This window comes from Pituophis catenifer, unplaced genomic scaffold (assembly GCF_029215685.1).
Source record: "Pituophis catenifer annectens isolate HBS135680 unplaced genomic scaffold, rPitCat1.0.hap2 SCAF_1, whole genome shotgun sequence".
NCBI lineage: Eukaryota > Metazoa > Chordata > Lepidosauria > Squamata > Colubridae > Pituophis > Pituophis catenifer.
In genome coordinates, this window is record NW_027256881.1 from 138785473 (window position 1) to 138810534 (window position 25062).

Here is a 25062-nt window from a genome sequence, read left to right on the forward strand (position 1 = left end):
CTGCGAGTATATACAGTATTTTTAAAATACCCATATATATAATTGTGTTAAAATATCCAGATATAAGCCGACACTCCCATTTTTAAGAAAAATAGCATGAAAAATGTGTCACCTGTGGATAAACTGAAAAATAAAACACACAAAAATTTTGAAGGGTCAAGTTATTCACCGATTGCACATTTTCCATGGTATTTTGGTTAAAAATTTGAGGTTTGGTTTAGCTGCAGATGGGCTTATATGTGAATATACACAGTTACAGACATTTTATTTTTACTTTTTGCTGTTCTCAAAGGAAGCATGAACCAAATTTATATACTAATACAGAAACTTGAATCATACCACTTAAAGATATGATGCACTAACACAACAGAGGAGAAAAATAAGCTTGCCCTTATGTTGATAAATATGTTGCTTGCTTCAAGATATAATCGCACTCTCTCTGTTTTCTGTCTCTCTCCATCACCATCATTTATTTCTTTACAAAGATAGGAGAATGAGAATTGCTGGGTGGAGAAGAGGGATGTGAAGTGATAAAATACTAAGAGAACATGAAAGTAGAAAGCACTTTTTAAAAAGTTCTCCGTGCCACTAAATACACAAGTATTCCTATACATTATATTTTACATTAAAGCAGTGATGATGGGAAAGCAGTATCCTAAACACAGAGAAATCTGTACAATTAAATTTGGCAAAGAGAAAAAAATAAAAGCAAGGCCAAAGACAATTCCCAAGAAATATATTAGTGTATAAACAGAAAAAAGGGATTTCGCTCAGAAACATAATTGCTATTACAAAGAAGCTTTTCTGATCTATATTTCCCTCCCATGTATAAAATTGTATTATTTTAGACAAGGAGAAAATCTAGTTGTGCCACAACTACTTTTAATAACAAGCAAAAGATAAATAGGCTGAACAAATAGATCAAGAATGGCTCATTTTAGGAGTAAAAATAATAAGTGGCAGATTTTGCATTTCAAGTTAGAAAATTAATGTATTTGACCTATTGTTTTTGTTATTATGGTTATTTTTATATAAAGATGAAGTAAAAATCTAATAAACACATGAAATGGTATTATTTCATTTTGTTATGAAATAATAGAAAAGAAACATAAATACTGCATTCACTCAGAATTGGGTTCTCATTGCTCATTGCAGATATAGAAAAGACAAAATCCAAATGCTAAAGCATAAAACATAATACTAATTGAACAGCATTTGCTTGCTTTCCTCATCAATTATTTTCCCTGTACCATTTTCTGTTGGCCTCCAGAATGGCCTGGCACAAGATAGCAAACTGTCTGGAAAATGGATTTTTCCATCTCTTGGCTAATGTATTAATGACAAAGTGAGAACACAGAAACCCTTGTTGCCACTATAAGGCATTACTATGACCCAAATAAGTCATAACCACTAGAAAGAATCTCAGCAACATTATCAACTCATGATGTCTCCCAAAAGAAAACTTTTATTGTATTTGTAAGTATCTTAAAAGTCTTAACTCCTGAATCCAAATTTTAGTTTTAAGAACTAAGAAGATTTTAACATTCATGACTGCGAGTGGAATGCAGGTTATATGGAGGCAGTACGAACTGTGCCAACTCCTGCTTTGTCAAAAACATTTCAGATCAAAGGAGCCAAAATAGAACAATAACTTAAAATAAATCTTAATTAATAGCTATTTGCTTTATGCAAAGAGCAAAGGGAGTAATGAATTTGGCATTCATGTAATTATTGAGATGCTACAACAATGATTTTAATTCCATGAGATGAAAGAAGGATACCAGGTAGTTTGCCGGCACAAACATTAACTGGTGTTAAAGCTGCACAACACTATACAGGTAATCCTCAACTTATAACCACAATTGTACCCAACATTTCCTTTACTAAGCAAGACAAAATTCACTTAAGTGAATTTTGCACCATTTTACGACACTTCTCCCCACAGTTGTTCAGTGAATCACTGCAGTTGTTAAGCTACTAACACGGTTGTAATGTATGAATCTGGCTTTCCCATTGAGTTTGTTTGTCAGAAAGTCGTAAAAAGTGATCGCATGACCATGGGGATGCTGCAATGGACATGTGTGAAAAATGGTCATAAGTCACTTTTTTCAGTGCTGCTGTAATTTCAAATGGTCACTAAACAAATGATTGTAAATCAAGAACTACCTGAATTGAAATTTCAGGTCCAAAATAATCCTAATTAGCAAGACCACTTAAGATACAATGAAGGGATAAATTGTATAGCATTGGTCAGCTATTGCTTAATACACATGGGAAAATATACATGGTGTAAACAACAACAGCCAAGCAACAGAACCAGGCTAAATTGTAACTGTAACCAGTAACTTGACATCTTTGCCATTAAAAAATATGGAATTTAACTGAGGTTGGTGAAACAATATTTAAGAGTTATTTTCCTTGATTAAAATCTCACCTCCGCCAAAAGCGTTCTGGGGTGGAAGAGAGAGAGAGGTAGCAAACATCAGCTCTTGACCCAGAACATCTGGACTCAGGAAACTGAATAAAACAGCAAGACTGATGTTGTCTTTCTTACACTACTACTTCACTCAAATTTGCAGTCTGCAGTAAAAGCAGAAAGATCAGGAAACCCAACCATAAAACTATTTAAAAAGGGGAACCATAATTTTATGCAATTGATTTAACAGTGTATGCTAACAAAGACATTTATGTCAGTTTAATCCTTAATACATTTAAAATATACTTCTTTGGAGTCGAACCCTACTGCAGAAAATCAAAATCCATATGGGATACTTTGGGGGGGGGGATTGCATTCTGAATCCCTTCTGGACATCTGAAACGACTCTTTGCTAACTCAAACCATCTGCAAGCCCCATGAATTTTGCCATAACACACAAAAATCTATTTTCCATGATGGGCCGCCTTTCCCCCAAAGCATCAATAGCCTCATTATAGTTGGGCATTCAAAACAAAGTCCATCCAGCTGCCACATCCAAATGTTAAAAATGTGGCGAGGAGCACTTTTTTTTTTTTAATCACACAGCAACAAGAGCTTTTGACAGCCGCAATCCTCCCTTCCAATCATCTCAAGTCAGCTGTACCTATAGCATGAAGACATATGAATCTCATACAATCTCTCTCTCTCTCTCAAGCTTGGTCAGCCCACAGGACAAACTGGATGCAGTCCACTGTCGAAGCAAATCCCTATACACAGCCTGATATCTACATGACCTGATATCTAGCCTGATATCTACATGAGAAAGAAAGGGGAAAAAATGGGGGGGGAGCTCACATCAACAATTAACGCTGCACATGACAGGAGGAAGAAGCAGGATCCAACCCAAAGGGATTTTAAACGCAAACTACGTCATTCATGCCACCTGCAACAGGGTGGATGAAGAGAACAGAGAAGGCAGCCCAGCACTTCCTCCAAGGCCTATAACTAACGCAATCGAAGATCAACACACACGCACACACACACACACAACTTCGTTGCGAAAGGGGCGGAGGGAAGCACAAAAGCAACCGCAACCTCTATTATCCTTTCCCTCCAAATCACAGTTGAAGCACAGGTCACAGCAAGGGAGGAAGGGAAAGCAGGCAAATCAGCAACAGGTGTCCTTTACACACACACACACACACATCCATACATACACGTCCAACTCTCAAGTCGTTTCCCTTTATTTGGAAATAGGCTTCGGAGGGAGGAGAGGAGAGGAGGTTACATCCCCCCACCCCGAGTAAAACGTGCAACGGGACGGGACTGCCCTGGCCGAGCGAGGATGGCCAAACTGCATCCAAAGCTATCCGGGGAAGGTGGGGTCTCATCAAAGATGGTGATCAGGAGGGCAATCTGCAACTCCCCCCCCCACCCTTCCCGCCCCTCCTCCCAAAACGCGACCCTGGATTAAATACGGAGCGGTGCAGTAATTTACAAGCCGCCAGATCTCGAACCGCTCCCGCACAACTGCGCCCCTTGCCAGGCGCCCCGGGATGCGCGCTCTTCTCTGGCCGTCAGCTTGCAGCGAGGTCTTCAGATCAAGACTGCGCATCGCAGGACCGGGCCCCTTCCTTCCTTCCTTCCTTCCTCGCTTGCTTGCTTCCCTCCCTGCTCCCGCCTTTCTCATCCCAGCACCCAAGAGCCGCGTCTGTCTCCTTGCTCGCCCACTCCCCCCAACCTGGCTTGGCTCCGGCGCTCGCTGCCCTTACCTGCTCGCCTTGCCTCGGCCCCGCAGACCAGGCAACGTTGAGCCATGCCCAGGCGGCGCTCGCCAGAGTGACCCGACTTAGCTCAGCAAGCGCGGGCGGACGGGGGAGAAAGGGGGAAGGGAGGTGATGATGAGGGAGGAGGCGCAGGCGGGCGAGGGAGACACTCCCCGGGAGCAGCTTCTTCTTTTCCTTCTCTCGGTGTTGGGCGTCGGGGGAGGGGTGGGGGGGGAGGCGCTCAGTGCCGCTGTCAGTCAGGGCGCGCTCGGCCCTCTTTCCCTCCCTGAGCGGCCACCGCCACAGACAGACGCCGCCTCCCTCGCTTGCCAAAGGGGGGCACCGAGGCAGTAAAACACCCCCACCACACACATACACACACTTTGCTGGAGGTTAGGCGTGCGCGCCCACCCCCGCCGCTCGCGGGCTGGCCCTCGCGGCTCAGCCCCCGGCTGCCACGTGAAACGTGTCACGCAAGAAAGCGGAACGGGTTCTGTGCCACCCCGCTCCAAGAGAAGTTGTGAGAAGGCTCGCTCATAACGTGGAAAAAGAAATGGATGTGGAAAAAGCGCGCGCACACACACAAATGCTGCAAGCTGGTGCCAAGCTAGCTATGACGGTATATTGGTGTAACAGGTTCCCTGCCAGCCTGTGGGGGTGTGCAAGAGAGAGAGAGAGCAGCATATTGGTATGCGATGCATACATACTTAATGCATTAATGGTGGAATAGCATGGAGGATGTGAAACCTTCCCATGGTTCAAAAATCTTTTAGTTCCTTCTTCTCTTGATATATATTACCTACCAACCTGGTATCTCCTATGTCACTTCTAGGTAATTTAAGGCCATTCCTCTAAAACAGTGGTTCTCAACCTGTGGGTCGGGACCCCTTTGGGGGTCGAATGACCCTTTCACAGGGGTCGCCTAAGCCCATCGGAAAACACATATTTTCAATGGTTTTAGGAATAATTTTATTGTTGGGGGTCACCACAACATGAGGAACTGTATTAAAGGGTCGCAGCATTAGGAAGGTTGAGAACCACTGCTCTAAAATATCTTTCAGCTTTTAAGAGTGGTTCAGGATATTCTAAATCGATTTTTAATACCACGGGTTCCTACCAAATGTAAGCTTAAAATATAACTTACATAGGCCAGGTAGCCCTAAAACAGGTGACATTTATTACAGAAAGGGTTTTGAGGTCTGGAAATCTGTGACTATGGAGAGGAAAAGTTTACCACAAAAGTTAGAAGCCTTGAGGGGGTTGTGTGAAATGCTGAGAATGTGTTGAAGGTAGTCCCATTCAGCGGCTGCCATTACGGAGTTTCGTATCTACTAAATACCTGCCATAGAAGCTGTGGAGGATTACAAAATACCCATTTATTTGTCTAAATAAAGTGATAAATTTGTTTCTTGCTACCTTTTAGCATCTTTGGATACTTCATGGAGGCAACCGGGGAGGAGAAAGCAAATCATAGAAACGTCTCCTCCACCCATGCCTCAGATTGCTCCCTGTTGTGACTATGCAAAGTATTCAAAGCAAGGCTCTGTAAAATGCCCTTTCTCAAAGGGTTGAGGCAGCCATTTCCTCTGACAGATTCAGCATAGCTGCTTCATGGTCTTTCCTAGGTTCTCTGCACATCTGATGCACAGACAGCATTTTCCCTTGGCCTTGCCAGCAAAACAAAGCAGCTGTTCATACCCACAGTGGTAACAACCTAGAAAATCCTCAAAGCAGCATCACAGAGATTGCCTCAACAGATTGAGGAGGGTTTTCATTGCGACAACAAGCTTTGTGAATGCTTTGCATAGCGCTGCTTCCTACCACAGCTCGTTTGAAACACACTGGCATAGCAGCCGGTCCTCTTCTTCTTTTTTAATTAAGGATGCTTATGTGGTTTCTATGAGTCAAGAGGAACTATCACCATAATGTCACACCATTGGATCTGGTAGGTGTTACTTTCCCATACTTTATGTTGCATATTATTCTTCTCCATTCCTGTTAAGGAGGAGTGTATTTCTTCCCCACACTAACATTCTTTGAGGCCACTGAATACTCTCAACTATCTGTCTTACACCTTCAGAAATAGTTATACACAATCCTGACTAAGATGTGTGAGAAACTTTCTCTGGGTATCCCCACGTATATAATTTTTTAAGGGGATTTTTTTTTTTTTTTTTTTTGGCCTTCCTGCCTTTGCCCCACCAGTCCATATATTCCAAAACTTCATTCCTTGTTGATTATTTTTTTTCAGAACTGTTCACTTTTTCTCCAGCTTCCCTGAATAACAATCCTTGCTTGGTTAATTACTCGCCCCCTCCCCCTCCTCACAAATCAAAGTTATAGTGTTAAACCCCCATTCCTGGGTCTCTCCTGGCCTACAAAAGAGCCTAGTGGAAATACTGTGGCTATCCAATTATAGAGAGCAATTTAAAAATGCATACATGTTGGAGACTGGTGGTTTCCTGTGCAAGATGTTAGCTTAATCATTTTTTTAAAAAGGTTTTTTTAAAAAATAAAGGCGAGACATGAATTATCACAGATACTACAAAATACTTTTTAGAGAAAAGATTTCCTTATCTCCAAAAAAATGAAAAACAACCATACTATGTGAGAGAATATATTTCCTTTGCAGTTAATCCATAATACATTTGGGATTTATTAAATATGATTTCTGAACACATAATTTGTTTTCTGCATATTGTAAACATAAGCAAAGATTATATACTGTACACCAGAGGTGGGTTTCATTATGTTCTGACCAGTTCTAGAGAACCGGTAGTGGAAATTTTGAGTAGTTCGGAGAACCGGTAAATTCCACCTCTGACTGGCCCCGCCCCCTTCTATTCTCTGCCTCCTGAGTTCCTGCTGATCAGGAGGAAATGGGGATTTTGCAGTAACCTTCCCCTGGAGTGGGGAGGGAATAGAGATTTTGCAGTAACCTTCCCCTGGAGTGGGGTGGGAATGGAGATTTTACAATATTCTTCCCCTGTCAAGCCCACCAAGCACACCCACCAAGCCATGCCAAGCTCACCAAGCCACAACCACAGAACCTGTAGTAAAAATTTTTGAATCCGACCACTGCTGTACACATATAATTAACCATTACTATAATAAACTAAGAATCTGTCTTTTTTCAGAAATAGGTTCAACTGAATCCAGTAATTCTTTCTTCCAACTAAGCATGTATCATGCAAGGCAACTCAACGTAGGCATAAGATATACATACCTGTTCAGTAATCACATTAACCTAATGGGAAGATGGAATTTAAAAGGCCTACAATGAGCAAAGGAAATGAGAGTGCTAAAATGGTTAAAAACAGTTTGCTCAACTTCAGTTCTAGTGTTATCCAGAGCTGATATATGGTTAACATTAAATTTTCTCAGATGAAGGCAGCCATGACATAGTTATTTTAAATCACTGCAGCCTAAAGGGAATCTTGGTAATAAATTCTAATCTATAACATCATTATATAGTAGAACAAAAGAGTTGGATTTCCAATCCTGTATTTTATTATTGCATTTTTCACCTATGACAATAGCATGCACATAAGCACACACATTGAAACCCCTATATTTTCAGACTAGTAGAGGAAATACTGGAATTTCATACTTATATGCTTATAAAATTAACATACTTTGCCAATGTAATTCAGACAAATGACATTTAATCAAAAACTGTCATCATAAACTTTCAGAATGTTAAATTTCAGCTTAACTTCTATTTCTTTTCTCTATGTTAGAGATTTTGATTTTGAATGGTTGTTATCCGAATTATTTAAATATTATTTCTGTATTCACAAACAGTTTATATATTGCAAACAAAAATATTAGTGAAGAAAAAAGCACTTCTCTATCCCCATCATGAACTAAGTCTCTGGTTCTAGCATAAAGAATGACTCATGTTCCTCATAGTCACCATATACAGTAGTGGGTTTCAATTTCAGTCCCTACTGGTTTGCTCGCGGGTGTGCGCGCACTGACGCATGCGTGTGATGCTTCTGCGCATGCGCAGAAGCCTCTGCACATGCTCAGAGACATCCAGAGGGTTGGGCGGAGCCTCTGCCGCTACCGCTACCAGTTCGTCCGATCCGGGGCAAACCGGTAGCAACCCACCACTGACCATATAGTGTGACTAAATGCTGTAGGCCTCCTGTTCTTATAAAGCTAAGGGAAAGAAAAATATGTTTTTATATATTTCTAATCTATCTTTCCACATATGTTCTAGGCCAGTGATGGCTAACCTGCCCAAAGCACACACACGAACCCACAAAATGCAATGCATGTGTGGCCCCTGCGCATGTGTCCTGCCCCCATGCATGCCCATGCACCCCCCACGTGTCCCGCCCCCATGCATGCACATGCACCTCCCACATGTGCCCCGCCCCCCCATGCATGCGCAGCAGAGACCCGAAGACCAGCTGGCTGGCGGGAGGCACACACACATGCACAGTGGAGCCAAGCTGGGGCGACAGCTTGCATGCTCACAGAGGGGCCACTGCGTGCCAACTCTGGCACATGTGCCATAGGTTCACCATCACTGTTCTAGGCCATCTTCTAATCTGAACATTTAAAAATAGATCATTACGGTAATAAATTGATAGGCAAAAAAAAATTGAAAGTATTTTTTTCCAAACAAGAACTTCATATACTAAATTCCTGCTGCCTGAGCCATTATTAAAGAGTCTCAAGTTCTGTCACAAAATTTAGAAATCCTACTAAGTTGTTGGAAATTAATATCACTAAATATCTGTTCTTGTTCAAATCATTTCAGCTATGTTACAATTTCATAAATCACAATTTACAATTCACTATATCAAGCATTTAGATAATACTGGTTGGTTTGTTAATTATAAGATTTCTCAGAATCAAGACCTGTTACAGACTTTTTATTCTTTATATTTATGGCATAGATTTGTTCTATAATCTAGCTACTAGAAATTGGCATTAAAATGCAATTAAACATAATCTCTTCTGTCTGCAAGAACGGAGTTATCGTAAATCAGCAGTGAGCATTTCCTGTTGGTCTGAGAACATCAAGTTTTCTGCTCCATATAAAAGATTAGGTCCGAAAGAATCTGCTTTTGAGAGATTGAATCAATATTTCCAAAAGTGGTCCAAAGTTTGATTGCACTTATTCTGGGGGGGTCATCTGTTTCTGGGGACTGAAAAGGGGAAGCTGAAGTGTCACATCATTCATAGTCTTGTTATAAATAAAAAGGTGTAGGAGAAGGACAGACTGAGCTGGAAGGCAGAATTAAATATGTCATCAGTTTGGAGTCATTGCATTGCCACAAGAGACTCAAGTCCACCCCCTCCCCCGTGAATTCCGTTGCCCTTTATCTAGTATCAGTTTAGCTTTAACCTTTAGTTGACTAGATTCTCGTATATAGGTAGCAATAATAAACTCCTCTGTGCTTTGAACTCAACAAATGCTCCTGGTTATGTGCTCCTGACAAAAGATTCCTGAATAAGAATCCCCAGAAATCAAAATCTCAATGAAAATCTCTGAACATAGGAAATTTATGAAAATATATTTATTGTCAATATTGGCAGACTTAGGTTTTGTTACATTTCTGGCTCTACAACTACTGAAACAAGAATGACAGATGATTATCAATCTCAATGGAAATCATTAGGTTTGGTGCAAGGAAGACAACTGGGCTGATTATAGAAGGTAAAGGTTCCCCCGCACATGCGTGCTAGTTGTTTCCAGCTCTAGGGGCAGTGGTCACCTCTGTTTCTAAGCTGAAGAGCCAGCGCTGTCTCCATGGTCATGTGGCCAGCATGACTAAATGCCAAAGGCGTACGGAGCACTGTTACCTTCCCACCAAAGTGGTTCCTATTTTTCTACTTGCATTTTTTACGTGCTTTCAAACTGCTAGGTTGGCAGAAGCTGGGACAAGTAATGGGAGCTCACTCTGTTACATGGCATTAGGAATTCAAACCACTGACCTGCCAACCTTCTGTTCGACGAGCTCGGTATCTTAGCCACTGAGCCACCGCATCCCTAGGGGCTGATTATAAATCTCAGCTATTCAGTGTCATCTCCATATGGCCTAAATCAGAAGAAGACAGGATCAGAGGTTCACGAGCAATATTACTTAGAGAGAATGTGTGTTCAGCAACAGCAACAATTGACAATCAGCACATAAGCAGCCAGGAGCCTAAGGAAAGCAAATCAAGTGGAAGGTAATTTCCTGCTCTTGGCAAGTAACCACAGTGAAAGGATGTTCTCACTATGTCACATGTCTGCCCAATTTTTCCTTCTTCCTTCTTCCCGTGCTTGGATTTCCCCAGGTTTCTCAATCTGCCATCTTACAGACACACAATGCTTCCCCTTCTATGCTTTGCTAGTCTTAATTCCTCCTGAAACTGCAGAATCCTCATATAAGTTCACACTGATAAAAAGCCTACATTGTCTATGAACTAGGAAGCTATCATCAGTCTGAAAGTTGCAATGGCCGAGTGTTGTGAGAGTTGCAGCTCTAACTGGAGGTTGCCAATTTAAAGAAAGCTGTTCAGTTGCAGGTTAGTCAAAAATAGCACTGTGCTGTCAGCAACAGTGTCTTTTTCAAAAAAACAACTCATCTCCTACACACCGAACCATTAGCCTGTCCCATTCATACGCAGAAGATATTAAATCACTGCAAATCTATTTGCAAAGATTTAATATCAAGCTCCACAGTTGCAATGCAACAATACAAAGCAAAATGTCTGTGTACACAAATGAAGATTTATATAGTTGCCCTCCCACAGGAGTAAAAATTGAGGAAATTAAACAATAATTAATCACCAAAGATGCGTAAACCTTTCATTGGATAAGAAAAATGCATGCAAAATATACAGTGTGATGGTTGTGCCATAGCAACAGCTGATCTGGCCAGGCTATAAATAGCATAAATTATATTTTGTTACAGATAAAAGAAAATTCCTTTGAACTGGCTAATAAATTAAAGATTATTGGTAATAATATTGCCAGATGCTGTTCAAAAGAACTGTTGTATTTACTTAAATCATATCAATACGTATTACCATGTTACCAACTGATTTCATTTACTTTGGTAAAACACATTTTGAGTTGCATTTAGAAAATGTAACCTTGGCAACAGCATTATATTTTTGGATCTTTGACTATATTCTGTTTATTGTATTCAACTCACTGCAAGATGCTAATTCAGGGCCCTCAAAACCAAAGCTTTAAGTACCCAGCAAAAGAAAAGAAAAGAAAAGAAAACCTAAGACCAACATAATGCTATTAATTTTTCATAATATCTTTGATCCATTAAAAATTAAAATCAGATTGATAGGTTTTTCAGTTGTGCAGCAACAAAGGAACATTTGGAATCTCTTGACAGTGAGATATAAATTAAATAAGTAAATAAATTAAACATTTACTGTTTATCCACATTTTTTCCCAAGATTGTATATTAAAGCAACACATATTGTAAGTTTTGTTCTGATGGAAACTAAATTTGTAGATAGAAAAACACTTTAATGCCTTCAACAAAAGAACATTTAATTTTAATCCTATTTATTTTACATAATTTTAAAAATGCTATATTTTTATGACCTACTTTATGCCTATTTTATTTGCTCAGTGTTGAATATTATATGTCTATTGTTTATATTCTGTTTGTATAGTTTGTATAGTTTGTATTCTGACACGAATAAAGAAAGTTCAAACGAACCTCATAAGAATGAAAATTGTAGATGCCATTCTTACTTATTACTCCAACGATATTGCTAGTGTACTTTTTGGTTTGGCAGCCAATGGTACACAGCCACAACTAGATTGCATAGTTACTATGCAATATGTGAAAAGTTAATCCATGCAGAGCTGTGAACCCAACCAGCAAATACATTCTTGAAGCAAAAAATATTTGCTGTTTCTAGAGGGAACATATCATACCATTTCCGCTTTTGAGCCCTGATGAAATAATAACATTTTAATGGACTTCTTGAAAACCAAGGAAGGGAGGGCTATTTGCATATCCAAAGGAACACTGTTTCACAAAGGGGAACAGCAACCAAGAAGGATGATAATATTGTGGTTATTAGCAAATATTTAAAAAAAAAAACTATACAAGGAATAAGTTACCTATTTTTCTGATAAACGTGATACTTGTCTGTGTCTATGGTGACACTGAAGATGAATAGTGAGGAAATTTAATATTATGTAATTCTTCTTCCCTGGTGTGTATAGGGGTTTTGTAGATTTCTCTGTATACAAATGATAAATTATAAGTTTTGTAGATTTCACTAGGAACTTGGTAATCATTCTTCATGTTCATATTTGGAATTTATGCAAGGCAGGAATATTTAATTAAAACATACTTCTGAGGTATATCTCAAGGATAATTCCTTGGAGAAAAGGAATGTAAACTAAGGATGGTATCTCTGAAATGCCATTGGCTGCTGCTCAAGAAATAAAGACATATGGTATGAACATATAGTACATTCAATGGACAGGACACACATGACCCTATATTGATATATAAAAGTATACTATCAGATCATCAACAGGTGTAATGAATGAGCATTCAAAAGCATATGCTAGTAGGACACCATGATACTGATAAATCTCAGTGTAGACTTGCATTCTGAGAAGGGGCTACAGACATGCTGCCATCATCTTTGGTGTTCCTGACAAGCAGAAGAGTGGTATGTTGACTCTTGCTGTGTGAAAATGATTGCTACTCTGTTTCTGTTGATAATAATGTTTTCTTCGTTGGTGTGCCAAAATCCTAGAACCTATTACAGTAATGACAAAACACTGCCCCCATGGAAAAAAAATATCCTCTGGTAAAAGAAACACAGAGATAGAAGTTTCTAATCATGCAACTAATACAGACTTATAACTGCATTTTAAAATATATTCAAGGTAACTAGCTAATAAGCCTTTCAGTGCAGATTAGACTGCCTATATACATTGCAGTGCTTGGTTGGATCCAGAATTCAATATAAGATAGAAATCCAGAATTTCCATCTGGATTTCAAGTCCTTCCTCTTGAAATTGTTGCAAATCCTCAACACTGCAATGCCCGGATTCATTTCTCTGCCATGGATCTTGCTGAAGAACTTGGAAAAAGAACTGCATAGAGATGATTATTGTGTAAAATGACAATGTCCATTTTATGACAAAATGGCATATAAGCAGCTCAGAAGGTAGTTTCTTTTTCCATCTAAAGTGATCTGTTTCTGAAACTTTGCTGGGATCAGATAATTTATACAGATGACAACAAAGCCTATGTAGGTTCTGGGTGGAAAAGCTTTAATTACAGTTTAGCCCAGTATCTGTAAACATACAAAGATGCAAAACAGGAAAGAAAGAATAAACTTCCACTCCCAGAGACTGCTACTACTACACACAGAGAGAAAAAAACCCTACTGTACGTTCCTTCCTGTTATTTCAGAAGATTAAAATGATCAGAAATAGGATATGGTATGTTAAGCACCACAAGTTTTATAATTATCACTTAGGTATGGTGCTTTTGTGGTGCTGACTTGCATTTGCAGATTGATGGTATGAAAAGTTCTCTGAATAAATTGTATACTTTTAAAGTCTTTGCATTCTCAGTCATTGCAAAAACAATTCTCGGTGCAGAGTTGTTCATAATACAAAATCTGTGAAACATTGAGAGGGTATCTTTCCAGAAAATTGTCATGAGCATTGGCTTTGGAACAGTTTGTAAGCAATCAAGAACTAGAAATGTTTCAATGAAAAAATTCTGCAACCTCTAGAATTCTCTTAAAGAGCATAGTTTTTGAGGCACTAATGCATTCTCTTGTAAATTAAGTACTTTTCCCATTTTTGTAGCAATGTATATTAGCTGTGTGCGTCTCTGCATCCTCAGGATAGGCTGGCATAATATATCCTGCACTTCAGCAACTGGCCCTACTAATAGAATTTCTAGGAGCTGCAATCCCAAGTATATATCAAAAATGATTCTGCCACAGGGGCTGCTGGGAGCAAATTTGAGTCTCCCTTCTCAATGGATTCGTGACAAGACAAATGCAATATTTTTTCACCTCAGGGGAAAAATATTTCCAATTAAGGAGGCTATTCCTGTTTTCTCAAACAGGCATAAATGTTCTTCCATCTTCATTTAATTTCCACACAGGTAGAAATTACTACTGCAGCACAGCTTACAGTGTTATGTGGCTGTTTGCAGAGAACCAGCTTCATCCCCAGAGCTTCATGAATGACTATATGCCAATTGAATTTATTGTAAATTACACTGGGAAAGTGCTTTGGGAAGGGGAACTGATTAAAACAAACAGAAACAAAGAGTTCCTATCGGTCTATTTGAAAAGTCAGAATCCATGTGAGGGGATCTAGTGTAGACTAGTGTAGATGCTTGTAAATACAAAAAAAAAAAAATGGAATGTCAAAATGAAGTCATGCCTTCTTCAAAATCCATGATGGTTTAAAATGGAGCTTGTGTCTAAGGGTACCAAATATTATCAGTGTGGTATGCACGGCCCACTTTCCCTCATGCTTTCAGAAAAAAAGAGACACAGGCATTACATTATGTTACGCCCTCAAGGATGAGATATACCATTCTGATAATGCTTCTAGATATCCCTGCAATATTTGAGTGCCAGGAGCTAAATAGATTCTAAAGCTAATGCACGGTTTATAATAATCTATTACTCCATTAGATGGAAACAAAAAGTTAGAAATTTCTGAGCTCTTTGCTGCCATTGATTGGTTATCTGGTCTAGTGCAACAGAAGTCTGATAATACTGAACTTGCTGTTGTAAGGTGGTGCAACTCCATTGTTTTGTATATACATACATACATACATACATACATATATACATACATACGAATCAACTGTGAATGGGCATGAAAGGAAGACAGAGAAGAAATTACAATACAGTATATGCATCATGACTCAAATGACCTAACTTACATACTTGCATCAGATGCCCTGATGCCTTTACATCATTGTGCTCCTTGCACAACATGAAGCATGTGCTGCTGTCATTGTGGCTTACTATAGATGCTTATGAAATCAACTACATTTCTAAAGTCATAGTTCAAAACTAAAGCTAGATTACATTCATGGTGGCTGGATCTACAAAGTCTATTTAAAAGACTGGCTTCATTTTTTTTTCCTGCAAAAAAAAAAATAAAATAAAATAAAAGGAAAAATAATATATTTCCTCCCTGCAAAAACTCTGAATTTTGAGTGTCCAAAGTGCCAAAGCCAAGGATAGATTATGTTTTTTTTACCTGAGATTTTTAGTGGGAAATTTGGCAGACTTTCTCCCTCGGCTCTAAAGAAATGATCAATGTCCTGATCAATTGATTTTTGAAGCACAGTAGCAGCTTGCCTGGAGCTATTCTTCATTGCTTCTGTTTTTCTTTGAGGCCAAGTAGCAAAAGGACAAAGCAGTTCTGCTTTTCTTTTGAGCAGCAGCCTGCTTTTGTCCCTTACTCAACTGAGCATAAGAACAAGAAAATACGTTGGAGATGGAGGAAGGGTTGGCAAAGAGACTGAGCAGGATTAGAGAAGGACAGAATCCACAGAGAGAAAAAGCCGAGTGAGAAAAAGTAGGAATCGGGACAAAGAGAAGATGATTACCAGCAAAAGAAGGGGAAGAAAAGAACAGCTTTTTTAAAAATGTTATTTTTATCCCCATCCCATAATTGTTTTCATACACACACTTGTTTTCAGGCATATTTTAAGAATCAGAATTAATTTTGAAATTAACTGTGCTTCATAGCTTATAAATAACTCGATAAGCGTTGCATTGATCTAATTACTCCTTCAGATTCCTAATGTGGTTTTTTCAGTCTCAGTATTGCAAAAGGTCTCAAAGTACACAATATTATTGACCAAAATTCAGTCTGGCTTCTCAACACAATAATAAAATGACTCCTTCACACTTTTGGACTTTAAACCAGCAGTGCAGCCAGGATCAGAATTGTAGTATTTATATACTACAGATATTAGGTATCTGTTTTTATCTCTTTTACAATTGCATGCAAAAGTTCAGGCACTTCAGATCACCTTGTGTGCTTCAATGAATCCTGAAATTGAACAAAAGGTGACACAAATTATTTGATTGATTGATCAACCTTGATTAATCTCTTAGTGACCACATAGTGGTTTTAAACTCTTAGCGACCACATAGATAGTTTTTCTCCATGACAAGACACATCCTCTACATAATACAAGGCTAAACGTGACAGCTTTTTGCAAATTTGAATGCCTGCCTACTATTTATGGCACAGCTGCTTCCCGATTCAGCAAAAGAAAATAGTGATTTTGGCAGGTGCAGAGGTTTGGATGCTTTTTTTTTTTTGATCAGCACTTTGTAACTCTTTCTTTGGCAAAAATAAAAGCTTCCAAATGTTTCCTGAGCCAGCTAATTCTATATCTGCTTTTGGAATTGTTACCAACTTTTTCCTGAAGATGTGTGAACTGTGAAATATCCTTAGATCTTCTTATATAGCCTGCAAGCTTGAGATTTTACTCAGAGATATTTAAGAATGTTTAAGGACTGTAAAATTTATTTTATTTATTTAGATTTAGATTTTATTTGATTTGATTTATATACCGCCCTACTCCCGAAGGACTCAGGGCAGTGAACAGCCACAGATAAAACACATAAATACAAAATTTAAAAGCAAAGTAAAACCGAATTAAACAATTTTGGCCCAAGACAGATTTAAAACACGCCAATAATTTAAAACAGATTAAAATTTACATTTTAAAAAAGGGAAAAAGGGCCAGCCTGATGGAATAAAAAGGTCTTAAGAGCACGGCAGAAGGTGCGCAGATCCGGGATCCTCCATATCTCCGGGGGGAGCTCATTCCAGACAGTAGGTGCCCCCACAGAGAAGGCTCTCCCCGTGGGAGCCGCCAGTTGACATTGTTTGGCCGATGGCACCCGGAGGAGCCCCTCTCTATGAGAGCGTATCGGCCGGTGGGAGGCTATTGGTGGCAGCAGGCGGTCCCGTAGGTAACCAGGTCCTAAACCGTGGAGCTGTTCTGTCCCCATCTCACACACGCACACAAACAGTCAGCCAGGAGTTAAAATAAACTTGCAGACAATAATTTCCTTTGATAACAGAATTGGCAGCAACCCAGTAGCTACTTGCCAAAAACTTTACTCACAGAGGGAGGTGTTCCTCCTCCGTCAGATAAATTCACAAAGCCAAAGAATTCTCAAGTCCAGTCCATAATAAATCCAAGGAAGGCAGATAACGAAGTTCTAGAGACACAGTATGACTTGCTAGCTGTTCAGTTTTGTCCATTACAAAGCCTGAATGGCCACCACACCCCCTTTTATCCCCTGTGGGGTGTGGTCTAGTGACTCAGCCTAATCTCTGGCACGCCTCCTTCTCTGCTGCGTGCACTTGTCTTTCCGACGCTGGCAAGGATCCAGCCAAGACTTATCTCTGTTGCTTTCTAACTGCGGCTGCTCGGAGATGCCTGGCTCCTGGCCTATCTCTTCTCCTTCGGAAGACACCTGAGGCATTGCCAGAGAGGAAGGTCCTGGAGAGAGAGGTCTTGCCAACTCCTCTCCTTCACTTTCGGAGTCTTCTCCCTCCGATAAGACAGGCTCGAGGGTTGGAGTCACAACAGGAGCGCATGCTCAGAGCGTAATGGTTGGTTGGTTCGATTTAATGGGTAATTGGTTCGATTTATATGCCGCCCTTTTCTGAAGACTCAGGGCGGCTTACAATGCGTTAAGCAATAACCTTCATACTTTTGTATATACCTGCTTAGTAGGGCTTTTGCCACACACACAGCCTCCCACAAGCAGTATTCTTTTTTATACAAAGTCAGTTTATTGCCCCCACAAACCGGGTCTTCATTTTACCTACCTCGAAAGGATGGAAGGCTGAGTCAACCTTGAGCCTGGTGAGATTTGAACTTGCAGTAATTGCAGGCAGCTGGTGTTACTTAACAGTGCTTAGTCTGCTGCACCACCAAGGCTCTTTTTATGGTTCCAGAGCCTTCACCTTTCTTTCCTGTAAGTACTTTTTTTTTTTTAATTTGATTTATATGCCACCCTTCTCCGGAGTCTCAGGGTGGCTTACAATGTGCTCAGCAATAGCCTTCATCCTTTTGTATATTTATACAAAGTCAGCTTATTGCCCCCACAACTGGGTCCTCAATTTAACTACCTTAGAAAGGATGGAAGGCTGAGTCAACCTTGAGCCTTGGCGAGATTCGAACCTGCAGTAATTGCAGGCAGCTGGTCTTAATAACCAGCTTAATAACAGGGTGCCTTAGACCACTGTACTACCAAGGCTCTTTTCAGGCACTTTATGGCTGATTTTGTAGTTATGTTTCTGATCACTGTCTTGTTGAAATATTCAGTATCTTTTAGGTTTCCATTCTTCACTGACTTTGGGACATGAGCTTCGAGAAGAAGTTGGTGCAGATAGTTCTTGACTTACATTCGGTCTAGTGGTGGATTTCAAATTTTTTTACTATTGGTTCTGTGGGTGTGGCTTGGTGGGCATGGCATGACTTGGTGGGCGTGGCATGGTGGGCTTGGCAGGGGAAGGATACTGTAAAATCTCCATTCCCACTCCACTCCAGGGGAAGGTTACTGCAAAATCCCCATTTCCTCCCGATCAGCTGGGACTTGGGAGGCAGAGAATAGATGGGTGCGGGGTCAGTCAGAATTTATACTACCAGTTCTCCGAACTACTCAAAACTTCCGCTGCCGGTTCTCCAGAACTGGTCAGCTGAAATGCACCTCTGATTCAGTCACTCAACAACTGTTTGATGTTACAACTGACTCCAAAAAAAGTCTTTATGACCCAATCTGAAGTTCTGATAGTTGGGACCCCTCTACTGTCACATGACTAAACTTTGGTTGCTTGGCAACACAACCACATTAATGGCCATTTGCAACCTCCCACAGTCACCTGACAGTGTTTTACAATGGTTTAGCCAAAACCTGGCATTTCCGTTTTTTGGCAAAACCGCAACCATATCGAACCATTGGTTTGCTGAACAACAACCACATTCACTTAATGATCACCACAAAAAAGGTTGTAAAATTGGGATGGTGATTTGACTGACTCATTTTACAACCATTCTGACATACAAGTGTAATGGGCAGGTTCCATTACAGTCACATGTCAAGGACTATCCTTGTTTAATTCCATTTATTCTTCTTTCTGCTTGTATAATATTTCTTGTAACATTGGCTGCAACACTACCCCAAAAGAACCACTGCATGCCTAATGATTGACAAGATTCTTTTCTTCAAGCGTTTCCCTCCTCTGTCTCCAGATGTATCTTGTGTGGCTTTGGCTGGGCTGTTGAATTGAATTTTTGTTTCCTCGGCCCAGGAATCACATGACCTTGGGACACAGCAACAGTCCTAAGTATGAACCGGTTGCCAAGCACCTGAAATTTGATCACATGACCATGGGGATACTGCAAAGGTCGTAACTGTGAAAAACAGTCAAAAGTCACTCTTTTCATTGCCATTGTAACTAAATGAACTGTTGCAGGTCGAGGAGTCCCTGTACTTCTTGTCCGATGAAGTCAGACAACTCCCTCATTTGCAGGTCATATTTGGATGAGCAATGCTCAACTGTAAAGCAGCACTGTAAATAAACTATAGATACATACTACTCTAGTGCCAGCTAAGTTTTTTTATCAGGTCTTTTGCAGTGATCTGTGGGTTCTGTTCTGAGCTAGTAGCTTTCAAATCTAGCAGAGATTTGCCTCAGTCTTCCAGATCATTGCCATGGTGCCCACTAAAAGGAAGAACTTGCTATATGGTTGTTCAGAAATAAAACATGACTTGGTGCAATTGAGGTCTACCATCTCAGAGAAAACTCTGATTTTGAACCAAAAGGCAATCCTGTCACTCACAATTGCCTGCCCTCCAAACCACAGTCAGCCAACAATGGCTTCTCTGCCAGGTTGCTTCCTCAGCTGAACTAAAGTGTTTTTTTTTTCCAAGTGCATTGCACCTGTCCTTAGCCTCTCTGTTAGAAAGACTGACTTCCCACCACATCCCCTGCTTCCCAGCAACCACAAGAAAACGGAGAGAAAATGACTTTAGAGGAGAATGACGCAGGCTGTGTTAACTATCCCTTATAAGGGCTTGAAACGGTTTCAAATCCAATAGAGAATAGTGTGGGAGGACTCACTATTTCTGACACTGTTAACACTCAGTGGCTTATTTCAGCTCTGTTAAGTACAAGAGTTATTAATATGCAGTCACTAAAGTCAAAGTTCTCTTTAAGCTGCTCCAAAGTGGTGCCAAAACTAGGACAAAGTACGTTGTTGTAGTAGGATGGCAGCACTATTGCTTGGGGCAGCTGCTGGAGTAACTTTCAGTCCCTCTGATAAGGCTATTTCTGAGTCAAAGTTCCTTTGCCACCCTTGCGGACTTTCTTGTTAGAAAGAAGACTTCAGATAGTCAGACTACTGTATTACTAGAAAACAGGCTATTATATGACTTCGTTGTGCTAGTATTAGCTGTCAATTCTGGTAAGTTAACACCTGGAGGAATTTGTTTAGTAAGAAGTTAATACTGATGGTAGTGATACCACCATAAAGGAAGACATTCTTGTTTCCCTCTAAACTATTTTACTTGAAGATTTTATGTGGAAATGAAAAACAAAACATACATCTTTGGTATAGGTGAAAATGACAAGAGCTAAAATAATATATTGCATTTCTTGCAGAATATTTTAGGATTTCACTATATGACTTGAGCAACTTTGGTAGTCAAGATGTTACTATTAACATTAGGAGAGAAACACAAGGATTAGGTTCAAGGAGTTGGCCACTTGTACAATTTGTACAAAATTTGTACAAAACTTGTACAACGCTTTGTACAATTTAATCATTAAAATATATGTTCCCTTCTTTTTCACCTACAAAAATATAACTTCCAAATCCACATATTTTTTTTCCTAAAATATATTTCTAGAATATTATATTATTATTCTATTGTCACTGAAAAACAATATTCTCTCTCTACTTCTCCCAATCAGGAACATGTTGAACAGGAATATTTCTTGACATAGGAGAGAAGTCAACTTTTATTCTGCTAACTTACAATTTTATATTGTGTCTTAAAACTTTTGAAAGCCTTGCACCCTCCCCCCAATTCCAGAAAGAAAGAGAAAGTTCCAGTGTGTCTGATGTTTGCCAGAGGGCTGAACTGGTCGTGTTTGGAAAATATAGTTTTTTTGGGCAGATCTTATGAAACCAGGACAGAAGGTCTTGCGTAGTTACTGTATGGTTTCTATTAGCCTGGGCAGCATTACAGAGATGGTTAATTCAATTCACATGGCCATCAAAGTCACCATTCTTCTACAAAATATTTTAAAGTTTGTTTATTTTGTATTCAATTTATTTATTTTTATGTTCTGGGAATCACTAGGTCCTGCTGTAGGAAAGACGGGTTCCAGAACCGCTTATGCTAGGATAGTTTCAGCTGGCTTCAGTGCTGCTTCAGACTATATTATCTCCTAAGAAAGCTAGTAATGATTATTTTTATACTGATTACTTTCCTGCAATATCTGTCAATTCAAAAGTTAATTTGAATGGCTAATCTGTCTTTGTGAGATTCTTGGGATATTAGCTATTCTTTTGATAAAAACCTGCCTTGTATTTATCAAATATAAATCTATTTGCACAGAGAAGATTATTCTCTCCTGAAGCCCACACCAGAGCCTATGAGAATGTTGCAGTAAACTCTGAGCTCTTTGTCACTGAATTCTAGGATTTTCTGAAATGTCAAGGCAAGTTTACCTACCAATTGTGCAAAAGGAGCCACAGCCTATTTTTCTCTCTCCACTTCCTGCCTCTTACAAGAAAATTAACATTTCAGCAATCCCAATTTAGAAATATAGTTTTGGTCCTTCAATAATTGTAAGATTGCTGTCCTTTGAGACTGGAGGTTTGTTGTAGAAGATGAAAGAACAGGAGGATGACTTATATTATGTTTGGCTCAGTGGCTAAGACATTGAGCTTGTTGATCGAAAGGTCGGCAGTTCAGTGGTTTGAATTCCTAGTGCTGTGGAATGGGGTGAGCTCCCGTTACTTGTCCCAGCTTCTGCCAACCTAGCAGTTTGAAAGCACGTAAAAAATGCAAGTAGAAAAATAGGGACCACCTTTGGTGGGAAGATAACAGCATTCCATGCACCTTTGGCATTTAGTCATGCCAGCCACATGACCACGGAGACATCTTCAGAGAGTGCTGGCTCTTCGCCTTTGAAACAGAGATGAGCACTGCCCCCTAGAGTCGGGAATGACTAGCACATATGTTTACTTTACCTTTACCTTAATTGTTGGAAAATTCAAATGATCTTCTGCACCACCATAAATAAATGAGAAAAAAATTATCATTAGCAGCCAGGCCTAGCATAAGGGTCCTTGATGTCTTTGTGGGAACTGGACATAACTGTTAGATTTGGAGTTTTTTTTTTTTTAATGGATAGTGGGAGTCTAACATTTCTGGGAGTTTGTAATTTTTAATTCTGGTTAGGAAAAAATGGGAAAATGCATTAAGAGACTATGTGTGATGAGTGGTATAGAAATTTGATAAATAAATAAATCTGCAGTAACAGTTGGGTCCTTGTAATCTATGCAACAAATTACCATGGTGGTTAGAATGGGGTATTTGGGAAGGAATAGAAGAATACATTTTCAGTTTTTGTAACTTTTAGTCCTGAAGAAACATTTAAGGAGAAATATGTGCAAATATGTTCAGTTACAGTTAGAAATAAGCTTCTTTGAAATATAAGGCAAAAAAATGCATCTCATTTGGAATCAGAATAATATATTTTTTTCTTTTTACGACCCTATAATCCCTTGATTTGGGGTGGACTTGGGGCAACTGAAAGGAACTGAACATTTACTAGCCAGGTGCCCTTCCTGATGCCTACATGGAGTTCGGAGCAAATATATTCTCTTTGCGCCCTGATAGAGAAACATCTGTTGCTGCCTATGAACTCTCAACCTTCCAAGTGGAAGGTGAGCATCTTCACCTCTAGGCCACCGTGCTGTTTCCAGAGTGATAGACTATATACTATGCATAGTGAGAATCATCTGTTTCCATTTTTGGTGTATTGTAGTTTTAGGGAAAATTACAGGAAAATGTATTAGGATACAAGATCCACACTTAGGGCTAGGGTTAAATCTTGAATCTAGCCTCTTTTATGAACTCTTTCATTCTGCTTTTAGTTGGGGAAAAGCTATCTTCTTCCACCAAATTTTCCCAGCTTTTTCTCCAAAAGAAAGAAAGAAAGCTTTTAAGGATGGAGCAGTGCTGCACCAGTATCTTTCTTCTTTGCTGCCCTATTGGGGTAAGGGCTATGCGAAGGGCTTGGGTAAGGTTAGGGTTAATTGGGACATGACCATGTACAAAATCAGGAGGAAGGAGTGCCATTGGAAATCTCAGAGGATGTAAGGCACCCATTTGTCACAAAATCTGCCAAGAAACGTCTTGAACCAGACTAGGGGTTGGGTGAGTGGAGGAATCATTCTCAGAAAAAGGAACCATTAACTCAGCTTGTCACCAAAAGGAGGCCTATCACAGGGTGATGATAGTCTTGAACAAGGTCTCCTGGTATATGTCATGGTGGAGTACCTGTTGCTTCATCCAGAGATCTCCAATCCCCTCAATGTCTCCACCACCAAAAGTATTTCGAGAGGGACCTGTGGAGGAGGGCTGATATGTTATAGAAAAAGGATGGGACTGCAGCCCACTCCCAGATGGTGAGACAGTAGCAGAAAGAACCTCTGTGCCACCATTTGGCCAGAAGGAGCCAGTGGACAGTGAATAGGTGTGAACATTAATGGTTAGGGTTAGGGTTGAGGTTAGAGTTAATCCTTACATTTCCATTTTTGTTAAATATTACTCTTGGAGTTAGGAAAACTTATTGAAAATATTATGATTCAAATCTGCAGTAAGGATATTAAAAATAATTCTATGTTCGGAACTAGTGTAGTGGTAAAATAAGGACCAAATTTATATGACTAGTCAGGGTAAGGGATAGGTTAATGGTTAGTTTATCTCAGAGTTATATTTGTGATTAGGATTAACCCTAAATTAGAGTTGGGCTACGGGTAATATTGGCCTTACCTTTACATTTAGAGGTATGGATCAGATTTAGGCAAGGTTCGGATTACGATTAAGGTTAAAATTTGTGTTAAATTTTACATTTCCATTTTTTTGTAAGTTTTCCTCCTGAGGAAAAACTTAAACATATTATGAGCAAAAATCTGCAGTTGATGTTAGGTTTAAATATCCTTGATGTGCATATTCAAATCTAACATAAAAATTAGATTCAGGTAGTTTTTTCATTGATAGACTGTATCTTTAAAAATCTTAGTTAGCAATTTTTATGATAGAAATAAATTAAGTGTGCATCTTAAAATAGCACTCAAATGTTCATAGTTCTTAAAGCGTCATGGGGGATTTGTATTCCTCAAGAGTGCTGGGCAACTTTATATTAAAAAAGTGAAGTGGGAGAAAAAGGAAGAAAAAAGAGACTGCAAGTGTACAAGAGAGGTGGGTTTCAGCAGGTTCTGATCAGTTCTGGAGAACCGGTAGTGGAAATTTTGAGTAGTTCAGAGAACCGGTAGTAAAAATTCTGACTGGCCCCACCCCCATCTATTCTCTGCCTCCCAAATCCCAGCTGATCGGGAGGAAATGGGGATTTTGCAATATCCTTCCCCTGGAGTGGGGAAGGAATGGAGATTTTACAGTATCCTTCCCCTGCCATGCCCACCAAGTCACACCCACCAAGCCATGCCACGCCCACCAAGCCACACCCACAGAACCGGTATTAAAAAAATTTGAAACCCACCACTGGTGTACACCCTCATAAGTGTGAAGTTAGGGGGGTGGAATGAAGTATTGCCATGAGTG

General features: G+C 39.7%; 1 protein-coding gene across 2 annotated transcripts in view; it reads right to left on the bottom strand.

Moving 5' to 3' along the window:
• Positions 1 to 4387, bottom strand: part of CYRIA (CYFIP related Rac1 interactor A) — a 79239-nt gene extending 74852 nt beyond the window's left edge. For both annotated transcript variants that reach the window (XM_070955583.1, XM_070955591.1), the window contains exon 1: positions 4189 to 4387. The gene's annotated coding sequence lies outside the window, so the exon portion shown is untranslated. The remainder of the gene's footprint in view (positions 1 to 4188) is intronic.
• Between the last annotated feature and the right edge of the window lie 20675 nt (positions 4388 to 25062).